Source organism: Chiloscyllium plagiosum, unplaced genomic scaffold (genome assembly GCF_037043375.1).
Source record: "Chiloscyllium plagiosum isolate Xiang-an unplaced genomic scaffold, Cpla_swu_hap1 HiC_scaffold_27, whole genome shotgun sequence".
In the NCBI taxonomy this organism is placed as follows: Eukaryota; Metazoa; Chordata; class Chondrichthyes; order Orectolobiformes; family Hemiscylliidae; genus Chiloscyllium; species Chiloscyllium plagiosum.
The window spans coordinates 63693143-63705179 of record NW_028270165.1 but is presented as its reverse complement, the minus strand read 5'-3'; the positions used below and the strand labels follow the sequence as shown (position 1 = coordinate 63705179).

The following is a 12037-nucleotide window of genomic DNA, read 5'->3' as shown; positions in this document are numbered from 1 at the left end:
GCTGCCCTGACACCAGATAGTCACTGTTGGAACAAAAGGATTATGGGGAGAAAATGCAGAAATCCGAAGTGCAAAGAGACTTGGGAGTTCAAATCCAGGATTTTCTCAAAGTAAACTTGCAGGTTGAGTCAGTAGTTAGGAAGGCAAATGCAATGATGGTGTTTATTTTGACAGGACTTGAATACAAAAGCAGGGATGTACTTCTGAGACTCTGGCTCTGGTCAGGCCACATTTGAAGCATTATGCGCAGTTTTGGGCCTCCTATTTAGCAAGGATGTGTTGGCCCAGGAGGGTGTTCAGAGGAGGTTCACAAGAATGGTCCCAGGAATGAAAAGTTAATGAGGGACTTTTGAGGGCTCTGGTACTATATGGAGTTTAGAACGATGAGGGGGGTTGCAATTGAAACCTACAGGATACTGAACAGCCTGGAGAGAGTGGATGTTGGGAAGATGTTTCCATTGTTAGGACAAACTAGGACCCGAGGGTACAGCCTTAGAGGAAAAGGAAGACCCTTTAGTTGGGAGACAAAGAGAAACTTCTTCAGCCAGAGAGTGGTGTATCTGTGGAATTCACAGCCACAGAAGTCTGTGGAGGCCAGGTCATTGAGCATATTTAAGATGGAGACAAATGTTTTTAAGTATTAAGAGGATCAAGGGTTCCAGGACGAATGGGCTTGAGAAAGTTAACAGCCACGATTGAATGGTGGAGTGGACTCAATGGGGTGAATGGCCTAATTTCAGTTCCTATGGTCTTATGATATGCTGATGAGTGGGCAAAGAGATGAAGTGGGGAGTAGCCTTAAGGGGAAGCTGGATACAGACACAAGGGAGAAAGAAATACAAGAACTGTACAATAAATTTCAGAACTCTTAGGAGCACTGGCATGCAAAGGGATCTGGGCATATAGATCCCTGAAAGTGGAAACAGAGGTGGGTGTGGTGGTCAAGAAGGCCAATTCCCTGAGTGTAAGAATTGGCAAGTTATGTTACAGCTATTTATTTCAACCACATTCGGAATATTGTATGCAGTTCTGGTCACCACACTATCAGAAAGACGTGGATGCTCTGGGAGAGTGTGCTTTAGTCAAGGGCTAATGTTGTGTAATAGGAGTAGGTGAATAAGTCTGTGTCAGTTACTCTTCAGAGGGTCAGTGTGCACATGTTGCGCTGAATGGTCTTCTCCACACTAGGGATTGTATGGTACTCAGAGGTTTTTTTTAATTCCCCAGGGTGAAAAGGTCAACCACAAAAGGGCACAGGTTCAAGGCAAGAGGAGGGCAGTCTACAGGAGAAGTGGAGGGGAACGTTTTTTACACAGAGGGTTGATGGGTGGTGGAAGCAAGCACCTTAGCAACTTTTAAGGTGTATCTTGATAGACACACGAATGCGAGATGAACAGAAGGATAGAAACCACACATGGGCAATAAATAGCAGGTCCAAGTGAGAATTAAGAATTGGCACAGGCTTGACAGGGGTGCCTAAACCAAATAAGAAGGGCTTGTGACTGTGCTGTATTGTACTGATACAAGTTTTCCCCACTATCCAAAAGTGGAGTGTTCATATGAAGCCTTTCATAAGGCAAAATAGAGTAAAGCGAAGAAGCAATGAACATTAATTCATTTATATCGTATATACTCAAATAATAGTCAAATTTTTGACTACTTTTCAAGGTTAAATTTAGGGGGTCAACTGTTACTTGGATACTACTTGAGGGGTTGAAATTCATGCCTGGCAAGATTCATACCATATCATAAGCAGAAGCTCAACTGATGAATAAAGCCAAAAAAAAATTATGGTAATTCTGAAAACTGAGTGGAACATACTGACAACGGACTGGAAGACAGGAACAGAGCCGACCAACCGACAGACTGCAGAGCTGGAGTGGAACATGACGGCCATCACACTGACTCACAAACATTGGTCTGCTGTCTATGAAGAACTGGGGTCGACTTTTACATGATCAGACTACTTTTCACAGCACTTGCAAGAAAAAAAATCAAACACGTCCAATTGTCATGCATGGTGCACAGGAAATGTACTCAAGGTTTTTTTAAAAAAAGGTTTCCAGCATTCAGGCACAACGCTACATATGCACATGTCCATTTAAATACTGGGTAGGTTGATTCTTTGGAAGATGACAATCGCAAAGAAGTGAAGCTCTTCAGCAAGGTGCTGGATTTGGTAGAATGATTAATTAGTATGCCCATTCCCCTCCCTCCATCACATCATTGGGCAAGACAAAACCGCAGGATCTAAATACCTACATACACACACACAATCCTACCCAATGACTGCATGTGACCACATTTTACGTGCAATTACCTCAAATCACATTTATAAAACATAACCAGAGAGGTTTACACAGGCTCTCGTACACAATATTGCCTGTGACCTTCTACAGCGCTGTGAAGTGCTGCAAATCCCATGATGACAGTATTTCATATCCAATGTATTAAATAACATTGTATATTTTATTAAAAAAAGATATCTATACATTATACACAATTGAATATCGGAACAGTTCAGTCAGACGGTACAGCCTGCCCTCCTACATGGATTATAGAAGGTGTATGGAGGATTAGATGGTGATTCTAATAGAAATTATGTTTGTTTTAGGAATGGGAGTGATTGTGGCTCCAGGCTAATGGCGATCCGCCTTATCCCCCGGGTTCCCCCTCAGCCCAGCCCGGTACCTGGTAGAGTGAAGCCGCGGGTAGCTCCAGGCTCACGGTCCAGCACAGCACCGAGTGCAGCCTCTCCTCCAGCTTGTGTTCCGCCGGACTTTACCCCCCGCCGCCGCTCCTCCACCTCCCGCCGCCGAAGAAGCCGCGGGCGCCGGCTCTCTCTCCTCCACCGCCGACATTTTTAATTTGTTTTCTCGTTCACCCGGTAACCGTCACCTCCCCCTTCCCGGGCCCTGGGAATTATACACAAATAAACAATAAACCCCACCGGGGACTGTCTCCTTTTCTTCACAACTTTTGTTTGAAAGGTTCCGTCTTTAATTTGAAATGTATTTTAAAGGTATTTTCTGAGGTAAACGATGCCTGTCTGCCCCCCCTCCCTCCGTCAGAAACCGCCCGCTGAGTCGATGAGAAAACCACAGCCTCCCGCCGCCATCTTTGTTTTTCTTCTTTCCGTCTCCTCCTTCTGTGACGCGCGTCATCCACGCTCCGCCCAATCAGAGCGCACCTTACTCCACCTGACCAATGGCTACCGGCACCGGTTGTTACTGACAGAGATTGTGTCCAATTGCCAATTTGGGATTAAAAAAGGCGGGAGCCACAATTCTTTTCCCCTGTGACTGCACATCTCATTCCTTTTGCCTGTCTCTCCCGTAGGGGAGGGGGAATCCCAAACGAGAGGGCACAGGTTTAGGGTGAGAGGGGAAAAATTTAAAAGGAACCCAAGGATTAAAAAAAAAGTGAAAGTTAATTCGCCTCAAGAAAAGCCCCCTCTTACGACCTGAACAAAATAGATTGTTCACAGCCTATTACTCACTAAACAAGAAGGATGTTGTGAAACATAAAAGAGTTCAGAAATTATTTATAAGAATGTTGCTAGGCTTGGAGGGTTTGAGCTACAGGGAGAGGCTGAATTGGCTGGGGCTATTTTCCCTGGAGCATTGGAGGCTGAGGGGTGACCTTATAAGATCTTGACAGGTATGGATATGAGAAAAAGATAAGGTTTTCCCTGGGGCGGGGGAGTCCAGTACAAGAGGGCATTAGTTTTTGGGTGAAAGGGGAAAGATTTAAAACGGCCCCAAGGGGCAACTTTTTCAAATATAGGTTGGTGTGTGAACTGAATGAGCTGCCAGGAAAAATGGTGGAGGCTGGTACAAATACAACATTTAAAAGGCATCTGGATAGGTACATGAATAGGAAGTTTTAGAGGGAAATGGACAAAGTGCTGGCAAATGGGATGAGATTAGTTTAGGCTATATGGTTGGCACATACCGAAGGATTGATTTTTTTGTGCTCTACAACTCAATGGTTCTATTTCCACAGAGCCAGAACCAATTTCAAAAGGCTAGGATTGGCCATTCGCCCCTTACACACTGTCCTCAACTGTGGCCTAACTGAGCATATTTCAATTCTTAGTGCTATGTAATGAGCCAGACTTTATTAAAAATCTGAAAGCAAATGAACACTTAGGAGGCAGCGATTATAATATGGTAGAGATCAGTGTGCAGTTTGAAAGAGAGAAGGCAAAATTAGATGTAATGGTGTTACAGTTAAATAAAGGGCAATAAGGGAGGAACTGTCAAAAATTGACTGGAAGCAGAGCCTAGTGGGGAAGGCAGTAGAGCAACAATGGCAGGAATTTCTGGGTTTAATTGAGGACACAGTACAGCGGTTCATCCCCCAAAGAATAAAGATTATCAGGCAGCGTGGGGTGGAAGAAGACTGCCATGGCTGACAAAGGAAGTCAGGAAATGTATCAACGAAAAAGAGAGCCTATAAAGTGGCCAAGACCACTGGGAAATCAGAAGCTTGGGAAGACTACAAAAACAAACAGAAGATAACAAATAGAGAAATAAGGAAGAAGAGGATCAAATCTGAAGGTAAGCGGACCAGTAATGTTAGAAATGATAGTAAAAGTTGTTTCTTATGTATTGCAAAAAAAACAAGAGGCAAAAGTAGAAATTGGGCTACCCCAAATTAATGCAGGAAGGTTAGTGATGGGAGATAAGAAAATTGCTGAATAACTTAATAAATACTTTGTGTCAGTTTTCACAGTGGAAGACATGAGTAATATCCTAACAATTAAGGAGAGTTAAGGGGCAGAGTTGAGTATGGTAGCCATTACAAAAAAGAAAGTGCTAGAAAAGCTAATAGGTCTAAAAATTGAGAACTCTCCTAGCCCTGATGGCTACAGCCTAGCGTTCTGATGGAGGTGGTTGAAGAATTAGCAGAGATGTTGGTTGTAATCTTTCAAAAATCACTGGAGTCAGGGAAAGTCCCAGATGATTGGAAAATCACTGTTGTAAGTCGTTTGTTCAAGAAAGGATCAAGACAAAAGCTGGAAAATTATATGCCAATTAACCTAACCTCAATTGTAGATAAAATTCTAAAATCTATCGTTAAGGATGAGATTTCTAAATTCTTGGAAGTGCATGGTTGGATTAAAATAAGTCAGCATGGATTTAGCAAGGGGAGGTTGTGCCTGACAAACTTGAAGAGTTAACAAGTAGGTTAAACTTGGGAAACCCAGAGGATGTTATCTACCTAGATTTCCAAAAGGCCTTTGATAAGGTGCCTCATAGGAGGCTGCTGAGTAAAGTGAGGGTCCATGGTATTCGAGTTGAGCTACTGGCATGGATTGAGGATAGGCTGCCTGAGAGAAGGCAAAGAGTTGGCATAAAAGGTTCTTTTTCGGAATAGCAGCTGGTGACAAGTGGTGTCCCGCAGAGCTCAGTGTTGGGGCTGCAGCTGTTCACTTTATATATTAATGATCTGTATAAAGGGACTGGGGGCATTCCCATGAAGTTCGCTGATGATACAAAGTTAGGCAGACAGGCAGGTAGTTCTGAGGAGGTGGGGAGGTTGCAGAAAGATTTGGACAGTTTAGGAGAGTGCTCCAGGAAATAGCTGATGAAATTCAATGTAAGCAAATGTGAGGTCTTGCACTTCGGAAAAAAAGAATACAGCATGGACTATTTTCTAAACAGTGAGAAATTCATAAAGCCAAAGTACAAAGGGATCTGGGACTGCTAGTCCAGGATTCTCCAAAGGTTGACTTGCGGGTTGAGTCCGTGCTTAAGAAAGCAAATATAATGTTGTCATTTATCTCAAGCGAGTTGGAATGTAAAAGCAGCGATGTGCTACTGAGACTTTATAAACCTCTGGTTAGGCTCTATTTAGAATACGGTGTCCAATTTTGGGCCCCACACCTCAGTAAGGACATAGTGGCACTGGAGCATGTCTAGCAGAGATTCACAAGATGATCGCTGGTATCATAGGCCTAACAGACGATGAACAGCTGAGCATCCTAGAATTATATTCATTAGAGTTTAGAAGGTTGAAGGGAGATCTAATAGAAACTTACAAGATAGTGCATGGCTTAAAAAGTGTGGATGCTGGTAAGTTTTTTTACATTAGGCAGGGAAACTAGGACCCATATAATTAGAGGGGGTCAATTTAGAATGGAAATGAGGAGACATTTCTTCAGCCAGAGAGTGGTGGGTCTGTGGAATTCATTGCCATGGAGCGCAGTGGAGACCGGGTCATTAAGTGTCTTCAAGGCAGAGATTGATAAATTCTTGGTATCGCAAGGAATCTTGGTATCTCTATGGGGAGAGTATGGTAAGTGGATTTGAAATGCCCGTCAGCCATGATTAAATGGCGGAGTGGACTTATGAACTTACTTCCACTCCTGTGTCTTATGGTCTTAAGGAAGACCTCTTTGCTATTCACTTTACCTCCACTCCTCAACCCCCGACACTCCAATGAAGACAGTCCCAACCTTTCCTTATAACTCAATCCCTCCAGTCCTGGCAACATCCTGGTAAATCTTTACGGAACCCTCTCTAATAGTATTCTTCCTATCACAGAGCCACCAAAACTGTACTCAGTACCCAGAAAGTGGCCTCACCAACATCCTGTACAACCTCAACGTGATGTCCCAACTTCTATACTCAATGGGGTGGACAGTGAAGGCAATGGTGCGAAATGCCTTCTTTATCACCTGTCTACCAGTGATGCAACTTTCAAAGAACTATATACCTGAACCCCCTAACTCCACCCCCCCTCCCCCGCCGCCACCTCCAAAGTGTCTCTGTTCTACAACACAACCCAGGGACCTACCATTAACTATACATAGCAAAGCTGAAAATTCTTCGCTTGAAGCCCACTGAAGACGTTACCCAGTAGGTAACAAAATGTCTGGAAATGAACCTTGCAGCTCAGCAAGCAAACCTACATCCAAAAACTCAACCTGAGCTACAAATCTTCTCAAAACTCACTATGTCCAGCCCTTCCTTGTTTAGCAAAATGCAACCTCTCACTTTTATTCATACCTCTCTCATAGACACACACACACCCCACGCACACTCACAGGCTTAAACTCCATCACACTCACACTTCACTCTTATGCACGCACTCAAACTCAAACACAAACACACACACACCTCTATGGAGTGAATTTGTATTGGCAGAATTATATTTGCAGATACTTTCAATTTTGCTCAAAAAGCCCACAATCTGCAGGCAGTTAATCCATGCAATATTTTATAAATTCCTACTTGGGAAATAGAACCAGTCTGATTCGAGATTGGAATACTGACAGACTCGAACCTCACATCTTTAATGCATTGTCTGAGCTGAGATGTCACTTTTTTTTTATAAAACATTAAGTCATCTCAAGAACGTGACTTTAAAGATGTTCTGGGATTTACATATTAATGAACCAAAACCTGCAACCCATTCGAAAAGATGAAAGACATAACAACAATCTAGGTTTGTTCAATATATCCTATCAGTCGCATGACACTGTGATCTTTCGCTATACAATCGGTGTATTATTCCCCGGCCAACAGCTACCCGATGAAGGAGCAGCACTCTGAAAGCTAGTGCTTCCAAATAAACCTGTTGGATTATAACCTGGTGTTGTGTGATTTTTAACTTTATCTACCCCAGTCCAACACCGGCACCTCCACACCGTTTTCAGTGAATGCAGCCCACATCTCCCGCTGCTGCCAGTAAACTATACAATGCTGATGAAACGGTGCAGTACCTGCACTTCTGAAAAATTTACAACTTCTAACGATACTAGCTACTCATTCACTGCTCCATCTGACACATGACATTGGAAACTTAGTGCAGGAGGCTAAAATGAAATGAGCAACTTTAAACCAAAAACCTCTTGGAGCTCAAAGCCTTCAATGAGAGTCTGAACCCGGCGATAAGTTCAGGTAACCTTTATTGTGACCCAACGTTGTTACAGCTTCAGATCCCCCCCCCAGCATAAAGGTGTAGAAAAAGTAACTGCTTTTTAAATAGCTCAACGTCAAAGCGTGCACACTCACCCCACACCACCTCACCTTCTTTACTATGGTCATCACCGTGTTGTCAGTTTGTAATTGGATCCTTGGTACAGCCTTAACTGTAGGAAGTATTGCCTCACTCAGCAATTTCAAACAAGTAAGTGTTTACCCACTCAATGACCGGTGGCAGTGGTGGGCAATGAAGAGTCAACCATGCTATTGTGGGTCTGGAGTTATGTGTAGGCCAGACCGGGTAAAGGATGCAGCTGGGACAACTGAGTGAATCCTTCCCTACAACAGCAGTTTCCTTCCCTAAAAAGGGATGTGAGTGAATCAGATGGGTGATGTCCCCCTGTGGTGTAAAATTCCAAGCAGTGGAATGTGGTGTAAAATTATGTCCCAATACATGTGTGAATCATAATGTAACACATGTATTGGGCCAAGCAGTGGAATGTGGTGTAAAATTCCAAGCAGTGGAATGTGGTGAAACGGTTAAAAATTATGTCCCAATACATGTGTGAATCTAACCGGAATGGAGGTGTTGCTTAGTCCCGTGTGAATCTTCTTATCTGTATGTAACCAGAATGGAATGTGTTTTTTAGCCTTGCTCTGCTGTTCACATGAATGTTTATATCTGGAAAAGAGTATATCAGCTGGAAAAGTCTCCAGTTCGGTGAGTCTGCTCCGGGGTTACGTTTAACCGCCGAGCGTGGGTTGTTGGCAACCGCTCTACGAGAACTGACGGCTCCCAGTTTTGGTAACATGTAGAGTGAGTATAAGCCAGACCCGTTCTGGCGACGCTGCGGGGAATAAAATGCCCATATTCTAGCAGACTCGCCTCTTGGTCGTTTGTTCTGTGTCAGACTACTCTCCTACGAACCTGACCTTGAGAATTTTTTAAAACACCCCCAAACAATCATTTCTTCATTAGGTTCTGAACTCCAGATTTCTGACCAAAATCCAATTCCACCATCTGCCTTGGCAGGATTCAAACCTGGCAGTCCCTGGAACTGGGTTGATAGTCCAGTTAATAAGGCAATTGGCTATCCCTCCTTTAATCCCCCTGCGATGGAACATGAATTCGCTGGTGCCTCCGCAGATGGGAAGCGCGGGTAAAGCCCTTCTCACACTGAGAGCAGGTGAACTGCCTCTCCCCAGTGTGCACCTGCCAGTTGGCCAGCAGGATGGAGGCCTGGTTAAAGCATTTCTCACACTCGGGGCAGCTGGTGCCTCACCAGGTCAGAGGAATTGCTGAAGGCCTTCCCGCATTCGGGGCAGCTGAAGGGCCTCTCCCCAGTATGACTGCGCTGATGAGTCTCCAGGATAGAAGGGACACAGAAGCCTTTTCCGCAGACGCCACACTTCCACGGTTTCTGCACGGGGCGGGATCCATTGGGTTTCTCCATGGCTGAAGTTTCAGCTGCACACAAACGCATGTACAGCCCCTCCCTGCCGTGAATTCCTCTTTCCAGACCGTATAATTGCTTCAGGTTCCACAATCAGTGCGCAGCAACAGTAGGGTCTCTCATCCAATCCCATTGATGCTGAAGACGTGCTCCAACAGGAAGCAAAAGGCTTTGCTCCTTCTCACAGAATCACAGTCAAAAATTGTTGCAGTCCTGATGGATTGAGTGACTGTCAGACATTGACGTCGAAGTGAGGACAGCAGAAGCTGGAGAGTCAGAGTTGAACAGTGCGGCGCTGGAAAAGTACAACAGGTCCGGCAGCATCCGAGGAGCAGGAAAGTTGATATTTCAGGCATCAGCCCTTCATCTGTTGATTTTGAAACTTCCATCTTCAGATCATCAAATGCTTTGTAAAAAGAGATTACAAAAGTCATGACTGTCAGTGCAAGGTAGAAATTCAGAACAAGCAATTCTACTTTCTGCAGAACATTCTTTTCTTTTGTTTTTCCACACTGAAAATTGAAAGCACCATCCCACTCTCTCTCCCCCTCTGTTCTCACACCGCTCTAGCTAATTCTCCTGAAGGTGTTGATTCAGGATCTTACAGGGGCAGAACAGCAAAACCTTCAAGACTGACATCTCTCTGAATTTTGGATAACTCCACTGCTGAGAGTGAGCAGGTCTGATTTTGGGAAGCTCAAAAAATAGTGTCAGTTCAGGGTGAACCTGCAATGCAAGTTCTTGAGGAACAACCAGACATGAAGTGGTTAACATCCCTGGAAAGGAGAGAGCAAAATGAGACATCAAAGGCATTAACACCGACACCAGGGAGAAACTGAACGTACAGATGTGGCAAGCCAGAGTCAGAGATATACAGCATGGAAACAGTCCAACTCGTCAATGCCAACCAGGTATTCTAAATTAATCTAGACCCATTTGCCAGCATTTGGCCCATATCCCTCTCAACCCTTCCATTTTATAGTTCCATCCAGATGCCTTTCAAATGTCATAATTGTACAAGCATCCACCATTTCCTCTGGCAGCTCATTCCTTCCATGCACCACTCTCTTAATGAAAGAGTGAATTTAGCACAGTGAATCCATCTTACCCATAGTGCCCAGGGGTGTGTAGATTAAGTGAGCACGGCCAATCCATGCTAACCTGCACATCCCTGGGCACTATGGGTAAATTAGCACAGCCAATCCACCCTAACCTGCACATCCCTCGACGATATGGGTAACTGAACACTGCCAATCCACCTGAACCCATCCAAAACAGAACACTATGGGTCATTTAACATGGCGAATCCACCCCAACCTGGACAAAGTTACATATAACATAATAAAAGGTCACAGTCCAACAAGTTTATTTAAAAGCACCGGCTTTCGGAGTGCTGCTTCTTATTCAGTTGGTTGTGGAGTACAAGATCATAAGACACAGAATTTATGGAAAAACATTAGTGTCCTGCCACTGAAATTATATACTGAACAAACCTGGATTGTTAAGTCTTTCATCTTTTAGAATGGGTTGCAGGTATCAATAATATGCAAGTCCCAGAACTTCCTGTCAGGCTCCTTCTCAAGATAACTTAAGGTTTTATAAGAAAAGGTGACATCTCAGCTCACATAATGCATGAAAGGAGTGAGGTCAGAGTCTGTCTGTATCCGAATCTTGAGTCAGCCCGCTGACTCAAGATTCGGAAATTTACAAAATATTACATGTATTGGCTGCCTGCATTGACTGCCAGCACATTGTGCATTTAGAGTTATACAGTCATAGATGGACAGCATGGAAACAGACCCTTCAGTCCAACTCATCCATGACGACCAGATATCCCAACCCAATCAAGTCCCACCTGCCAGCAACTTGCCCATATCCCTCCAAACTCTTTCTATTCATATGCCCATCCAGACTAGCCTCCACCACTTCCTCTGGCAGCTCATTCCATACACATACCACTCCCTGAGTGAAGAAGTTGCCTCTGAGGTCTCTTTCACCCTACACCTATGCCCTCTAGTTCTGGACTCCCCCAGCCCAGGGGAAAGACTTTGTCCATTTATCCTATCCAAGCCCCTCATGATTTTATCAATATCTGCAAGATCACCCCTTAGCCTCTGACACTCCAGGGAAAACAGCCTTAGCCTATTCAACCTCTCCCTATAGCTCAAATCTTCCAATCCTAGCAACATCCTTGTAAATCTTTTCTGAACCCTTTCAAGTTTCACAACATCTTTCTGATAGGAAGGAGACCAGAATTGCATGTAATATTCCAACAGTAGCCTAACCAATGTCCTGTGCAGCTGCAACATGACCTCCCAATTCCTGTACTCAATACTCTGACTATTAAAGGAAAGCAGACCAAATGCCTTCTTCACTATCCAATCACTATCCTATTCTTCACTACCTGCGACTCCACTTTCAAGGAGCTATGAAACTGCACTCCAAGGCCTCTTTGTTCAGCAACACTCTCTAGGACCTTACCATTAAGTGTATAAGTACTGCTAAGATTTGCTTTCCCAAAATGCAGCACCTCACATTTATCTGAATTAACCTCCATCTACCACTTCTCAGCCCATTGGCCCATCTGATCAAGATCTCGTTGTAATCTGAGGTAACCTTCTTTGCTGTCCACTACACCTCCAATTTTAG

At 44.1% G+C, this 12037-nt stretch overlaps 2 protein-coding genes across 2 annotated transcripts in view; one reads left to right on the top strand and one right to left on the bottom strand.

Annotated features, from left to right (window-relative positions):
- Positions 1-2830, bottom strand: part of LOC148144456 (uncharacterized) — a 44232-nt gene extending 41402 nt beyond the window's left edge. The window contains exon 1 of the mRNA XM_087974729.1: positions 2692-2830. The gene's annotated coding sequence lies outside the window, so the exon portion shown is untranslated. The remainder of the gene's footprint in view (positions 1-2691) is intronic.
- Positions 1-12037, top strand: part of LOC148144448 (uncharacterized) — a 677410-nt gene that overhangs the window by 377352 nt on the left and 288021 nt on the right. The window lies entirely within an intron of this gene.